Below are 16,952 nucleotides of genomic sequence, written 5' to 3' on the forward strand. Positions count from 1 at the left end.
ACAGACACATTAGTCAAACTGCTAAAAACAGAAGATAAAAAGAAAAACCTTAAAATCAGCCAAAGGAAAAAAATATAGATTACATGTAGGGAAAAGATTATGATAAATTACTTCTTATCCAAAACAGTGGAAGCTAGAAGACAATGGACATTTTTTAAGTGCTGAAGGAAGAGTGAATTTAGAATTCTATATTTAGTGAAAATATTTTAAAAGATTAAATGCAGATATTTTAAATAAGTTGAAACTGAACAAATTACAAATCAGATCAGTACTGTAAGAAATGTTAAGGGAAGATCTTCATTCTAACAGGAAATTGTACCATATGGAAACTCAGCAAAACAGGGAGAAAGAAGGAGTCCAAAGGGATGATTTTATGGGTGAATTATAAAATATATTTTGTTTCTCTTAATTTTTATAAATGACAGCTTATTTAAAGAAAAATAACAATAATTTATTTTGGAGTTTATGACAAATGTAGAAATAAACTATATGATAACAGTAGCAAAATTAATGCTGCCCTTTGAGGTAAACTCAACCATGTCTATCATTAATTTAAATATAAATTAAACCTGTAAGAGATTATCATAATGGTTAGTACAAACAGCTCAGTCATGTCTGACTCTTTGTGACCCCATGGACTGGGTCAGGAAGATCCCCTGGAGAAGAGAATGGCTACCCACTCCATTATTCTTGCCTGGAAAACCCCATGGACAGAGGAGCCTTGTGGACTATAATCCATGGGGTTGCAAAGAGTCAGACACAGCTGAGCAACCAACACTTTCATTGGAAAAGCAAGAATGTTTTCAAAGCAATGAAGTTTCTATTTATCACTCAGAAAAATAAAAACCCAAAGTGTATAGAATAAAGGTAGAAAATGCTTTGTAAGTGTTCACTGAATTCTGAAGCATGGATTTTTACACTTCAAGAATAAACAAACTTATTATTCATTGGCAAAAAAAAAGAAGGTAGAAAATAAGAATAGTAGGAGTAGAAATCAATAAAATAGAAAACAAGGATAAAGCAAAGCCAAATTTGATTCCTTAAAAAGTTAAGCAAAGGGGATCATCACCCAAGTGAGATGAGGAACCAGTAATTCACAACTCAGGAGTTGTACATCCCGACATGGACCTGTGCCTAGATCTTGTTTCCCACAGAGTCGGCTCAGTGATGAGGAGACTGCTGTTTTTTCACTTGTTTAGACGTACAGTTTCATTGGACCTCCCTTTAGATTCTTCACTCAATGATGAATTGTTTTCAGGGCACCAATGCCTCTGCTCTGGAAAAAGACATTGGTCCAGAGCAGTTTCCGATCAATGAACACTACTTCGGGTTGGTCAACTTCGGAAACACATGCTACTGTAACTCCGTTCTTCAGGCCCTGTACTTCTGCCGGCCGTTCCGGGAGAATGTGCTGGCGTACAAGGCCCAGCAAAAAAAGAAAGAGAACTTGTTGACATGCCTGGCAGACCTTTTCCACAGCATCGCCACACAGAAGAAGAAGGTCGGCGTGATCCCACCAAAGAAGTTCATTTCAAGGCTGAGAAAAGAAAACGATCTCTTTGATAACTACATGCAGCAGGACGCCCACGAATTTTTAAATTATTTGCTAAACACTATTGCGGACATCCTGCAGGAAGAGAAGAAACAGGAGAAACAAAATGGAAAATTAAAAAATGGCAACATGAATGAACCTGCGGAGAATAATAAACCAGAACTCACCTGGGTCCATGAGATTTTTCAGGGAACGCTCACCAATGAAACTCGATGCTTGAACTGTGAAACTGTTAGCAGCAAAGATGAAGATTTTCTTGACCTTTCTGTTGATGTGGAGCAGAACACATCTATTACCCACTGTCTAAGAGATTTCAGCAACACAGAAACACTGTGCAGTGAACAGAAGTATTATTGTGAAACATGCTGCAGCAAACAGGAGGCCCAGAAAAGGATGAGAGTCAAAAAGCTGCCCATGATTTTGGCCCTGCACCTCAAGCGGTTCAAGTACATGGAGCAGCTCCACAGGTACACCAAGCTCTCTTACCGAGTGGTCTTCCCGCTGGAACTCCGGCTCTTCAACACCTCCAGTGATGCAGTGAACCTGGACCGCATGTATGACCTGGTCGCGGTGGTGGTACACTGCGGCAGTGGTCCTAATCGTGGGCATTATATTACTATTGTGAAAAGTCATGGCTTCTGGCTTTTGTTTGATGACGACATCGTAGAGAAAATAGATGCCCAAGCTATTGAAGAATTCTATGGCCTGACATCAGATATATCAAAAAATTCAGAATCCGGATATATTTTATTCTATCAGTCAAGAGAATAACTTAAAGGACTGTGGAACTAACTCGAGTGAGGGCAAATGCACTCGGACCTGGTTTCTCTGCAGACGTCCCTCCTCGCCAGTGGACCACCAGTGAACGGCATCACTCCCAAGTCTCGGTGGTCTGGCTGCGTGACTCTCATCCCCCTTCATTTTTCTACAAGCAGCACTACTCGTGGTTTTATGTTAGTCTGAGGTAGAGTTAACTGCAATCAGATTGTAGTAAGGTTTAGATGAATAACATTTGCTAATTTTAGGATCAGGTACATGCTATGCCACTGTCTGGCTGAATTAGAACGCCATTTCTTACAGACATCAGCAGTCCATTTGGGGTCTTTGCTAATCTTCCTAAATGGCTTCCGGGGTCTCCTTTCAATGCATTCTTTAACTTGTCCCTGGAAACACTGCTCCCCATTTTTAGCTTCTCTGCCTCTTTTCTGACAGAAGGACAGAAGAATGGGGTAGATGCTTACCTTTTAGAGCTGCAACTATAGCTTTAAGTTTGTTCGAGTGAAAATGTTTTAAAAGTGAGTAACCTCGAAACTGAATTCATCTTCCGGGTGGAACAGGGTGAAGAGAAGCTGTTCAAGGATGCCCAGGGCTGTGCCCACCCGGCCGTTACAATTCCAGGGGCTGAGGAGGCGTGGAGCTCAGGGCAGGCGAAGCCGAGAGGAGGAAGCCTTTGTGCACAGTGGAAAGTTGCTTTTCTTCTCTTTCTACCAAAACCAAGTTTCAGGAAAATAGCTCTGTGCTCTTTGTTTTTAGTGATGCTCTTCTTCTGTCCTGTGAGTTGTATCTCTCCTTTATCCGGCGCTGCTAAGCTTTCCAGGGTATCTTTCCAACCCTGCTGGTGTTCTATGGTCAGAGGTGGTAGACACCACGGGGACTGCCACCCACCCAGCTCTCCTTAGCCAGGCAGCACCAACACCGTCCTTTCCCAGGAAGAACAAAGGTGCTGCACCTGTCCTCCCATCAGCCACATTGTACAACAGTTCATATTTCAGCATTGCAGGTCCTGGCAACCCCAGGGCTACCATGGAAACTTCTCTGGAGGAGATACTGGAGTTACCTGGGGATGCAGATGGGTCAGAGGAAGTGTCAGTGGGCAGGTGGTGGGATGAACAAAGTGGCAGCGTTTCTTTGGCTCAGGCTCCCAGGATGTTTGACAAGACGGAGTTTTTTGGAAGAACCTCATCTCACCATAGTTTTACTTTTTTTTTTTTTCACTTTTGTTGAAAAACAAAAAAAAAAAAAGTTAAGCAAAGTTGTCAAACTAAGGTTGAGGAAACAATACAAGGTATAAATATCGTGAGTTAAAGAGTGAATATTACTACAGATCCTACAGATATCAAAAGAGTAATAAGAGAACATTATGAATTCCTTTATGCCAATATATTCAATAAAATAAATGAGAGCACCAAATCCAAACCATTAGACCACCAGGGAGCGCCTCAATAAGCTAAATGAAATTGACAAATTCCATGAAAAATACAACTCACCATTTCTACTCTCAAGAAGTAGCAGGTTTGAGTATGTGAATATCTCTTAAAGAAATTTAATATATAAATAAGTTACAGGTATTTTCAATAACAAGTAAAAGTTATCTATAGTGAAAAAACTCAGAAGAGTAATTAGTTTCCTCCACAAGGAGACTGATGAAAGATAAAGAGACAACATTGTGGGGTGATGGAAATATTCTTTATCTTATTTAAATATTGGTTTCATAGTTGTATACATTTGTCAAAACATATCATGTATACTTGCGATCTTTGTGTTTTTTTTTTTACTGGCTTCTTTGTTTTATTTTGTCTTTTATCTCACAAAATTGCTTACAATCATCTTCAAAATTGCATTTTATAGTCAATAAACTTTTGTGCTTTAATGTTTATAAATTAAATCTCAAAAAATACCCTTAGTTTGAATGAAACTAAACACATGTTAAAATTGCCATGAGCAAACTCTGGGAGATGGTGATGACAGGGAATGCTGGTATGCTGCAGTCCATGGGGTGGCAAAAAGTCAGACATGACTGAGCGACTGAACAACAACAACCCACTAAGTGCCAGCTTACCCATCAGTCTGCCTATTCATAGCATATCAGCTTTATTGGAGGATAATGCTGGAATCATCTACAGTGTTTTCCTTTTGTCTCAGATCCTTGCTTCTTTCTCACCTTTGTGTCAGGACAAACAAGTATCTGAGACACGTTGGTGCCAGTGGAGTTTGTCTTTGAAGATGTATTTTCTCAAAGGGACTGCTCTTCTCTTTTAACCATCACAAGACATTCGAAGCACAAACGCCATGCCAAAGAGAAACGCCATGCCAAAGTACCCATTATTAGTAGTAGTACTACATTTTTACCCATGGTATAGGTATCATGCAATGGAAATAGCTGAATGCTTTCAGGCAAAACTTTCCTGATGCCCATTTTAATGATAGTATTCCACTACAGTTATGGTCTATTCCTCTCCAAAGCAGCATTGTTGAAATCACTCTTTTATACCTTGGTGGTGCAAATGCAAGTGAAAGTACTATGTATCTCTGCAAGGGCCATGATGAGGCCTTCCCAAACTAAGTAACCAAGATCAGTTCTCTCAATCAAGTAGGGGAATGCCTATTATCTGTGACAGCCAATATATATGGATTTAACATGTATGGAGAAGGCAATGGCAGGCCACTCCAGTACTCTTGCCTAGAAAATCGCATGGACGGAGGAGCCTGGTAGGCTGCAGTTCGTGGGGTCGCTACGAGTCAGACATGACCGAGTGACTTCACTTTCCCTTTTCACTTTCACACATTGGAGAAGGAAATGGCAACCCACTCCAGTGTTCTTGCCTGGAGAATCCCAGGGACGGGGGAGCCTGGTGGGCTTCCATCTATGGGGTCACACAGAGTCGGACACGACTGAAGTGACTTAGCAGCAGCAGCAGCAGATGCTTTGCATTGTTTATGTGGAAGGTTACCAGGAAGCTTGATTCAATTTCTGTCTTCAAGGAGCTTATAATTAAGTGAGAAGATGACATAAACACAAGAATAGTGGCAAAGAAATAGCCTAATGAGTAAAGGGTTTTCTCTTTTCATTTTCTGATTCTGTGATAGTTGAAAAACTGTATGTCAAAAATGTCAGACATACCAGGTATTGGAGCAAACTGACAAGCTATTGTGGGTAATTCTGTATCTCTGTTAGGCAATACGTTATTACACAGAAATAAGCTGTACGTAACAATAATTGTACTATATAAATAAACTTGCAGTCAACTCATGCTATAAAATAGTACCAGGAAGAGAAAGAAATTCTGTTCCAGTTTCCTTTCTTTCATTCTTTAACATGGAGAAAACTGAGCATGCATTATAGATTCCTTCTTAATGTTTCCTTCCATCTTTGTAGAAGCTCTGTTTCAAGACAAGGATTTTTTTTTTTTTTCAGAGAAATCCAAACCGTATGGGGTAATTTCACTAATTTTTATTCATAGGTAAATATGTGAGAATATTATAGGATAGAAGTGTGTATAGCTAATTAGGTACTTCATTTCTCCTATTTTTAAAATATTCAGGACCATAAATGTGGAAGGCAGTTTTCCCTCACTTCCTATATGAATACAAATAAAAATAAAACAAATACAGGAGCTGGGATTTGTTGCTACTCTAGAGTTTACAGTGAGGTGTGCAGGAGGTGATCAGGCTGAGACAAGTTATTTTGTATCAGTATTATCAGGCTAACATTTCTTTGACTCTAGGATTAAGCATCAGCATCAGAATCTAGAGTCATTCAGGCAAGGGAAGGGTCCCCATTACTAATAAATTTTTAGAATTTTATTGCTGAAATTTACAAACTTTAGAAACAATCTGGTATAACGCATGTTTTTTCCCCCATGAAGAAACTAATAAGAACAAAGACAATAAGTGACCTGACTGTCACATGATTTATTAGTGGCATAGTCTGGTCTCCTGTTGGTCTGCTTTCCAGCAAACCATCCTGAATCTGCTGTCTCCAAAAACATACTGGGAAATGTACTGATTATGTTTATGTTCTTCTCTTCCACTGACAAAACATTTCCATTGTGTGAAAAGGCCTTTGAATCAGCATGCTTGTAAAAGTAGATCACTATCAGTACTCTTCCTCTCCAATAGTGTGTTTCTCTCTTCTGTGCCCTTACCTTCCACTTTTTCATCCCTCGTTCCACTCTGCCCTCTATTTTGTCTCCTCATTCATCTCTTTTTTCTGTACCTTTCCTGATTACTGTAAAACGGTAGCATACAGAATAAACATCACATGAAAAGATGCTCAACATCACTCATTATCAGAGAAATACAACTCAAAATGAGGTACCATCTCATACCGGTCAGAATGGCTGCTATCCAAAAGTCTACAAGCAATAAATGCTGGAGAGTGTATGGAGAAAAGGGAATCCTCTTACACTGTTGGTGGGAATGCAAACTAGTACAGCCACTATGGAGAACAGTGTGGAGATTCCCTAAAAAAATGGAAATAAAACTGCCATACTACCCAGAAATCCCACTGCTGGGCATACACACTGAGGAAACCAGAATTAAGAGACACGTGTACCCCACTGTTCATTGCAGCACTGTTTACAATAGCCAAGACATGGAAGCAACCTAGATGTCCATTGGCAGATGAATGGATAAGAAAGCTATGGTTTAGTTCATTTCGTTTCAGTCTGTCCAGCTCTTTGTGACCCCATGAACCGCAGCACGCCAGGCCTCCCTGTCTATCACCAACTCCCGGAGTCCACCCAAATCCATTTCCATTGAGTCGATGATGCCATCCAACCATCTCATCCTCTGTCGTTCCCTTCTCCTCCTGCCCTCAATCTTTCCCAGCATCAGAGAATTTTCAAATGAGTCAGCTCTTCGTATCAGGTGGCCAAAGTATTGGAGTTTCAGCTTCAACATCAGTCTTACCAAGACTGATTTCCTTTAGGATGGACTGGTTTGATCTCCTTGCAGTCCAAGGGACTCTCAAGAGTCTTTTCCAACACCACAGTTCAAAAGCATCAATTCTTCTGAGCTCAAGTTTTCTTTATAGTCCAACTCTCACATCCATACATGTCCACTGGAAAAATCATAGCCTTGACTAGGCAGACCTTTGTTGACAAAGTAATGGAATATTACTCAGCTATTAAAAAGAATGCATTTGAATCAGTTCTAATGAGGTGGATTAAACTGGAGCCTATTATACAGAGTGAAGTAAGTCAGAAAGAAAAACACCAATACAGTATATTAATGCATATATATGGAATTTAGAAAGATGGTAATGATGACCCTGTATGCGAGACAGCAAAAGAGACACAGATGTAAAGAACAGACCTTTGGACTCTGTGGGAGAATGCGAGGGTGAGAAGATTTGAGAGAATAGCGTTGAACCATGTATATTATCATATGTGAAATAGATCGCCAGACCAGGTTCAATGCATGAGACAGGTTGCTTAGGGCTTGTGTACTGGGATGACCCTGAAGGATGGGATGGGGAGGGAGGGTCAGGATGGGGAACACATGTACACCCATGGCTGATTCATGTGAATTCATATGGCAAAAACCATCACAATATTGTAAAATAATTAGCCTCCAATTAAAATAAATAAAAGGAATAAATGTCACAAATCATCAAATTAATTGTATATGCAATAATTCTCTTCAAATAGATGTTGTTGGTCAATAAGTTGGCCTTTGTTTCAAATTAATGATAGTAAATTGAATTTCACAAGACTCTGATGCTGGGAAAGGTTGGGGGCGGGAGGAGAAGGGGACAACCAAGAATGAGATGGCTGGATGGCATCACTGACTCTGTGGACATGAGTTTGAGTGAACTCCGGGAATTGGTGGTGGACAGGGAGGCCTGGCGTGCTGTGATTCATGGGGTCGCGGAGAGTCGGACATGACTGAGCGACTGAACTGAACTGAACTGAACTAAAGAATTGATTTTTTTGAACTGTGGTGTTACAGAAGACTCTTGTGAGTCCCTTGGACTGCAAGGAGATCCAACCAGTCCATTATAAAGGAAATCAGTCCTGAATATTCATTGGAAGGACGGATGGTGAAGCTGAAACTTCAATACTTTGGCCACCTGATGAGAAGAGCTGACTCATTTGAAAAGACCCTGATGCTGGGAAAGATTGAAGGCGGGAGGAGAAGGGGATGACAGAGGATGAGATGGTTGGATGGCATCACCGACTCAATGGACAAGAGTTTGAGTGAACTCCAGGAGTTGGTGATGGACAGGGAGGCCTGGTGTGCTGCAGTCCATGTGGTCACAAGGAGTCAGACACGACTGAGTGACTGAACTGAACTGAGCTAAAGTTTCAGGTCTTATATTTCATATGAGGAGAGCAAGTTCTGTCAACACATTCCTATGGAAATATTTCTAAATGGAGGAATAAACCAGAGTGTCAACAAACAATCATTCTTCCTTTGGATGTATAATCAGAATTAATGAGCTGAAAAATTGTTTTTACTGCTAGTAACACTGGCCAATAAATATCTAAAATGGCCATAAAATTGAAGTGTGGTTGGCTCTGACCGAGACCTTCAAATGTTAGCTGAAGCAGAAATGAGCAAATGGGAATGATGTTGTGCAAGTCATTGGCTTGTTTGCTCTCAGATCCTCTTGAGGTTATCCACTGCTATTTAACAGCCCACTACACCACTTAGTGGCTTTAACAATGGCAGTATTTATTTTTTGCTCATGGATCTGCAATTTGGGGGCAGCTCATCTCTGTTCCAGAGAAGGCAATGGCAACCCACTCCAGTACTCTTGCCTGGAAAATCCCATGGATGGAGGAGCCTGGTAGGCTGCAGTCCATGGGGTCCCTAAGAGTCAGACATGACTGAGCAACTTCACTTTCACTTTTCACTTTCACACATTGGAGAAGGAAATGGCAACCCACTCCAGTGTTCTTGCCTGGAGAATCCCAGGGACAGGGGAGCCTGGCGGGCTTCCATCTATGGGGTCGCACACAGTCGGACACGACTGAAGCGACTTAGCAGCAGCAGCATCTCTGTTCCATGTGGCATCAGCAGGGGTGTCTTGAATACTGGAGTTCGAATCACCTAAAAGTTCACCCCCTCACATGTCTGGCCGTCAGTTCCATCTGTCAGCTGGAACTTCAGCTGGAACTGTGACCAGACCACCTGTGCATGTCCTTTATTCATCTCTGCTTGGCTATTGCTAATCCCTAGACTGCCTCTCTGCCCTATATTTAATTTTTCAAGTCTTTTGTCAACTACTGTTTGCAGTGAATTCCCTATATTAGATTCCCTCCGTAGGACTGCACCTCAAACAACTGGGTTCCAAGGATGGAGCAAGAGAGAGAAGAAGGTGGAGACTCTATCTTTTATGCATTCGTTCATTCACATTCGGTACCTTCTGTTCCTTAGAAGTCAGTCACTAAGGCCAGCAATATTCAAGAGGAGGGGCATTAGACTCCACTTTTGGTAGTGGAAGTGTCAAAGAATTGATTAACGTGTTTTAAACCCATTGTAGTTTCCCTTCTCTAATCATTGGCTTGTTTGCACTGATCCAATCATCGCTCTTTGCCTTCTCTTACCTATATTTCAGGGCACTTATGTATTGCTGCACACTACACTCCCCAGAACCTCTTGCTTTATGGCTCTGGAGAGGGGCAGCCAGTGGAAGGCATCGAGAAGAAACTGGAGGGTCATACAAGGGAGGAAGGGGCTTCCCAGGTGGCGCTAGTGGTAAAGAACTCACCTGCCAGTGCAAGAGACTGAAGAGATGTGGATTCAACCCCTGGGTCAGTGAGAGCCCCTGGAGGAGGGCATGGCAACCCACTCCAGTATTCTTGCCTGGAGAATCCCATGGACAGAAGAGACTGGCTGGCCGGCTACAGTCCATGGGGTTGTACAGAGTCAGACACAGCTGAAGCGAGTTAGCACAGCATGGCACAAGGGAGGAAGCCAGGATGGTTATTTGTCCTCTTTCTGCTCCAGACAGTCTCTGGCACTTCATGTACCTCCTTAGTTGTTCCAGTTCTCCCTGGAAGTGCCCATTCCCTGTGCCCTGATCCCTAAAGAACCTGTACTCTAGTTCCCCCAATTTTTCTTGTCCCATTCACCTCGTGTTGCTGAATTGTTTCTGTAATAAACTGACTTATCTGTTCTTTTTGCATGCTATCAAATTGTAAGGAACTTTACTACATGTTCAGTTAAAGAGTTTTCCTTGAGCTTTCAAATACAAAAATAAGTGTTAAAAACTTACGATTTAAAAACAACAGCAACATAGTCTTTATGATTTTTGGAGGAAAGTGGGAGGACAGTTTGGAGGAATTTTGGCACTCAGTGGGATGGCATTGTAGGAGCCATGAAATTTCAACTGCTTCCTCTATTTACATTATGGATACAGTTTATTTGTAATTTCTTCCAGTTTAAAATTGAAGTCACTAATCTTACGATTCCTGTGCTGCCTTGACTTTGTTAATAATTAATTTCCTTTGCTTGGCATATCTTTAGTTCGCACCATAGTGTTTGAGAGCTTCCAATCTGTGGATCTGAGAAAATGCATTATTGAACATTCTTCCAACAGTTCTCTTTTCATTTCGCTCCTCCGGCCTTCTCATTACCCAGTCTCTAAAACATACCAAGCTTGTTGCTGTTCTTAGCGAGTGCATTGCTGATAGCTTATTCTTTTTGTTCATGCCACTCCTCTTTCCCTTTGTAGGGGAGTCTTTAGGTTTTCCTGGCACCACTGTCAATCAGGACAGGTAGGTTTGTGTCAGGTGAGAGAGCGTTAACCTGCTTCTCTTAAACTGTAGCATCTATGGTTCCAAAAGGTGTCTCTCAGAGAGAAGAAACAGGGTCACCTAACACAACACAGTATGTGAACACATGAGTTTTTCTGTGGTGGAAGTTTACAGATATCAAAGGATATGTCTGGTATATTCTTCAAACATGCAGCAGACTCTGACAAGGACAGTACAACTCAGGCACAGTTCCTAGAGAACTTTCATAATCTCTCCTTTTGCTGCCCTCAGGCAGAGTGGGAAGAACTAGAGATCATCCCAGAGTAAACTCTACCAGGCTCCACAGAGAACTCATTGATTCATATGAAAGGGATGGTTGAATATGAGATGTGTAAGGATCTGAAGATTATTTTGATGCTTCCCAATCCTAAATGTTTAGACTTCAGATGTGAACCTGCCACATCAAAAATCTTAACTTGAGTTTGGGATGGACAGGTGAACACTGCTATATTTTAAACGGATAACCAACAAGGACCTGCTGTAAAGCACAAGGATCTCTGCTCAATGTTATGTGGCAGCCTGGATGAGAGGGGAGTTTGGGGGGAAATGGATACATATATAAGCATGGCTGGATCCCTTCACTGTCCATCTGAAACTATCACAACACTGTTAACTGGCTATACTCCAATACAAAGAAAAAAGTGTTGTTGTTGTTTTTTAATCCTAACTTATTATGTTTCCTCAATATTCCCTTGACCGTGAAAGTGTTAGCTGCTTAGTCATGTCTAACTCTTTGCAACTCCTCTGTAGCCTGCCAGGCTCCTCTGTCCATGGAATTCTCCAGATAAGAAGACTGGAGTGGGTTGCCATTTCCTTCTCCAGGGGATCTTCCTGACCCAGGGATTGAACCCGAGTCTCCTGCATTGCAGACAGATTCTTTACCTTCTGAGCCACATAGAAAGCCCCCAATATTCCCTTATAATCAAATAAATGATCATTTCCTATGTAGTCCAACTCATCTTGATAAAAATTATAAGTCCTACAGGTCACTTCAAAATTTAAGGTGTGCTTACATTTGAGTTAAAAACATTTTTTAAAGGCATCTAATGACCCTTCATTCAACATTTATTAAATCCCTACTCTATGCCATGCTCTGTGATAGACACTGAGACTTTATAGAAAATGGAAAACATTTTCTGTTCCTAATGTACCAATACATATTAATGGTAATTCATTTCCTACTGAAGTTACTGCTTTTATGATTTTTGTACTGTCTTCACTCTGTAAATAATCACACAATATTTGCATTGATTATCACTTCTGCTTGAAAGTTCCTCTTCTCCCTTCTCCATTGGTGAATGCCATATTTATTTGTTCTTCAATATCACAACGAGTCAGACATGACTTAGCAACTAAACAACAGCAACCGTCCAGCCCCAAACAGCTAAGTCGTGAAGACTGCATTTTCCTTCTTCTCATCTCCACAGGGACTAACCATTTGTGTGCATTTGTCTGTTTTTGCATTGGTGTCCTTGTCAGCAGGGTGACATTCATCTTGTTATTGTTAGCACCTAGCGCAAAGCCTGACACACAGTAGATGTTTCTATAATCTAAGCTGCGTTGACTTGGGTGAAATAGCTCACAGGCATCTCACCTGTCTGTGGAGAGTGTAATTTTATAATAGAGTGATCTGAAAAGACAGCGCACCCGGCTTGCCCAAGGAACCTGAAAGGCATGAGAAGGTGAACCCTGTCCCTATCTTAGGGAAAGTTGTTCTTTTGTGACACTTTTTTTGAAATCGGAATTGGCCATTTTCTTCCACTGCCATGGGCTGTGGCCTCTCAGTGCTGAGGGCCCCATTGTCGACACAGCTGACCATGTTTTTATCAGTTCAAATGAAGAAGCTGTTTGGCAGCAGAGTATTGACTGACACTGGCATGCTAATCATGTTGGCCCTTTCCTCCCTTTTCTGACCAAAGGGAAAAGGTTACAAGAAGATGGCTGCTGGGAAGTAAAGGAAAGCAGGTCATGAAAGGCTCCATGCACAGCCTAAAGTGGTATTAAAATATAATATTTCACAGATTACTGGATGTCATAAAATTTCCCCAGCTATTTGCAAGAGTGGAATGCTAATCTTCGATTCAGTTTTGTGGGTGTTGATTTCCACAGAGGAAATAGCACAGATGATAGAGTTGAACTGATGCGTGCCAGGATGTGTTGTAGACTTTGACTAGGAATTCAAGATTTAGTTGTGCCTCTCTTTAAAAAAATCGTAGTCCAAAACTAATGTGAAAACCCAAATTCTCCAACAGGTCTGGACTCAACGAGGGTTGAAAATCCTCAACAGAAACTCTCTGGTAATCAAGCAGCACCCGGCAACAAATGAGCACCGGTGAGAATTACTGGACACTACAAAATTATGTCAATTCATTGAGATAAGTTGTTGTCGGGTCTTGAAAAAGGTGGTATTTACCCACCCAGGATTATGCTAGTATATCCCACTGAGGCTGTGCCTATAAAGAAGGTTCAAGGTCAGAGTTCCCTGGGTACCATATAGCACAGGAGCTGTACTGGCTATCTGCCGTCCTCCTCTCTAGGTGTGCTCTCATCCCTTCTCTTCCCTGCTCCTTGCCTGACATCCTTTTAGATCACAGCCCCAAGGCTCCTTTTGCTCCTGTCTTCTAGATGGTTTTAACCTACTTGGAGCTCTGGAAGACTGAAGAGAAAAAAGAGAGAGAAAAGGGTATTTTTCCTCCAAGATCCTTTCCTACAACCTTGCCTTAGACTGGCTCTGTTGCTCAAATTATCTTCTTGAGGTAACCTACTCTACATAATTTTCTCATGTTCTGGGTTCCAGTAACTTCTCCCTTGTTCTTAGGCCCTATAAGTGGTGACAACTCTACTGTTACTAGCCTCAGATTCTTGCCCTATATCCTGTGGTTCCACCTACACTCAAACGAATTCTTCGTGCTTAGGAACTTTATAAACCCTCTATGAATTACTTTAACTTTAGTATGCCATGTGTTTCCTGATAAGAGAAGGTGAAACCGACAACACCAAAGCTTTGTTGAATAAAGTATCCTCAAACAACACAACAGAAGCTGGGGTATACAAATGTCATTATGTGATATGGAAAACAAACTCCTTTTGTTATTGTTGTTTAGTCACTTAGTCATGTTGGACTCTTTGCGAGTCTTTGCAACCCCATTGACTATAGTCCTCCAGGCTCATCTGTCCCTGGAATTCTCCAGACAAGAATACTGGAGTGGGTAGCCATTTCCTTCTCCAGGGGATCTTACGACACAGGGATCAAACCCATATCTCCTGCATTGACAGGTGGGTTCTTTACCACTGATACCAGGGAAGCCCAAAATCCCTTTAATGAAAGTCAAAAGAGGATGCATAAAATGTGCCACCCTTAAAAGAGAAAATGGGTCCCTATTTATAAGTTTTAAAAGATGAGCCAAAGAACATGCAGGTGGCTCAGACCAGTGTTACTTTACCAATTTGTAGGATATTAGTTCTCAGAAAGAAAAGCCTCAAACATTGTACAGATCCTAAGTAAAATTGAAATTTTATAATATACCCACTTAAGTTAAATCATCTTCATCATTTTTTGGATGAATAGGTCTTAGTGGAAATAAGCACTCCTGTATTTGAGTAGTAAAGCATGTGTACAAGTATTCATTGTATTTTTGGCATTTGAAATTGACATAGCACTAAAAGATTGGGTATAATTATCAAAAAGAACCAAATAATAAAACTGAAGAATGATTTTACAAGCATAGCCCATTCTCTGTACTGTTTTACAATGCTAGTAAAATAGACCTATGTAAGCAGAAGGTGCCAACTTCTCTGACAGGGAGCAATAAATCAAATGTCCCAGGCTTTAAGCAGAATATAGACCTTCCTTACAATATCTGGTGCTACATGTTCAAATAAAATTAAACCTTCAGCAGTTAGGAATGTTCACCTTACAGCTTTTTGAAAGTAATATTTTTATATTTACCAGATACCTTAAGGAGTCCAAGTTGTTATCAGTTCAGTTCAGTCGCTCAGTCGTGTCCGACTCTTTGTGACCCCATGTATCACAGCACGCCAGGCCTCCCTGTCCATCACCAACTCCCACAGTTCACTCAAACTCATGTCCTGTCCATCACCAACTCCCACATTTCACTCAAACTCATGTCCATCGAGTCGGTGATGCCATCCAGCCATCTCATTCTCTGTCGTCCCTATCTCCTCCCACCCTCAATCCCTCCCAGCATCAGACTCTTTTCCAGTGAGTCAGCTCATCGCATGAGGTGGCCAAAGTATTGCAGTTTCAGCTTTAGCATCAGTCCTTCCCATCTTATAAATGAGAAAACAAAATGTCCATTCATAATTATCTCACATTTTTATATTAAATAATACATCTCTTAAGTTTTTAAAATTATAAAAATCTATAGCATATTAACTATAGCTCTTCAGTAGTCTGGAAAAGTAAATCTGAATATGGGGCTTCCCTGGTGGCTCAGAGGTTAAAGCGTCTGCCTCCAATGTGGGAGACCCGGGTTCGATCCGTGGGTCTGGAAGATCCCCTGGAGAAGGAAATGGTAACCCACTCCAGTATTCTTGCCTGGAGAATCCCATGGACGGAGAAGCCTGGTAGGCTACAGTCCACGGGGTCGCAAAGAGTCGGACACGACTGAACGGAACAGAACGGAAAGATTCTTATGATTTGGCTAATGGTACAGCCACTCTATAGTCATATCAAAATTGTTACACAACTTTTTCACTTGGAAAGCTGAACCAACTTTTATAAGCATACTAGAAATCATATTTTATGAACTATTAAATATGTAAGTCATGTTATTTGTTTGTAAAACTCGATACTTGTTGCTTAGTAATGTAAGTAAATCAGACTGTGACTTAGGTAATCAGTTAATATATTTGCTATTGAATCTATGGATTAAATAAATTTAAATAATAGAGTTATATTGGTAATACCAGAACAAAAAAGAACATTTTCAATCATCCTCTAAGTTTCAGGTGCTGTTGGAGATAGAAGGATGACTAAAACACAGTTCCTGTTTTTTTTTTAATTGGAGGAAAATTGCTTTACAATGTTGTACTGGTTTCTGCCATACAACAACATAAATCAGTCGTAAGTATACATATGTCCCCTCTGTCTTGAACCTCCCTCTCACCCCCGACAAAAAATAATTCTTATCCTAAGAAAACTGATAATCAAGGGAAGGGAGAGTATGTAATTGAATAAAATGTCAGTTTAAACATGGTAAACTATTTCAGAGAAATAAAAGTATTGCAAGGTTTAACAGGAGTAGATCATTTTCACTGAGTTTATCAGGAGAGAAATCACTGAGGATGTCTGAGAATGAGATAGATCTTGAGGGATCAGTAAGATTTCAAAAAGGAAAAAATGAGAACAAGGGGAGGAATTAATGGAAAAGAGCATTACATGAAGAAACAACATAAAAAAGGCATGGCAATAGGAAAACCTATAGAATATTCAAGGGAAGTCTGAGTTGACAAAAACATAGGATAAGAGAATTATTTTCAGCATGCAACAGACTTTGTACTATGTACATATAGTATGAGTAAATAATTTTGCTAGTGTCTGTGCTGTCAATAAAGCAGGGCAAAGGCTAATAGAGTTTTGCCAAGAGAACGCACTGGTCATAGCAAACACCCTCTTCCAACGACACAAGAGAAGACTCTACACATGGACATCACCAGATGGTCAACACCGAAATCAGATTGATTATATTGTTTGCAGCCAAAGATGGAGAAGCTCTATACAGTTAGCAAAAACAAGACCAGGAGCTGACTGTGGCTCGGATCATGAACTCCTTATTGCCAAATTCAGACTTAAGTAGGGAAAACTGCTAGACCATTCAGGTATGAACTAAATA

The 16,952-nt window shown here is 40.8% G+C and overlaps 1 pseudogene; it reads left to right on the forward strand.

Annotated features, from left to right (window-relative positions):
* The first annotated feature begins 1,243 nt into the window (after positions 1-1,243).
* Positions 1,244-3,522, forward strand: LOC148773246 (ubiquitin carboxyl-terminal hydrolase 46 pseudogene; annotated as a pseudogene).
* Positions 3,523-16,952: the final 13,430 nt, after the last annotated feature.

This window comes from Moschus berezovskii, chromosome X (genome assembly GCF_049115385.1).
Source record: "Moschus berezovskii isolate FMDL1 chromosome X, NW_MosBer_1.0, whole genome shotgun sequence".
Taxonomy (NCBI): domain Eukaryota; kingdom Metazoa; phylum Chordata; class Mammalia; order Artiodactyla; family Moschidae; genus Moschus; species Moschus berezovskii.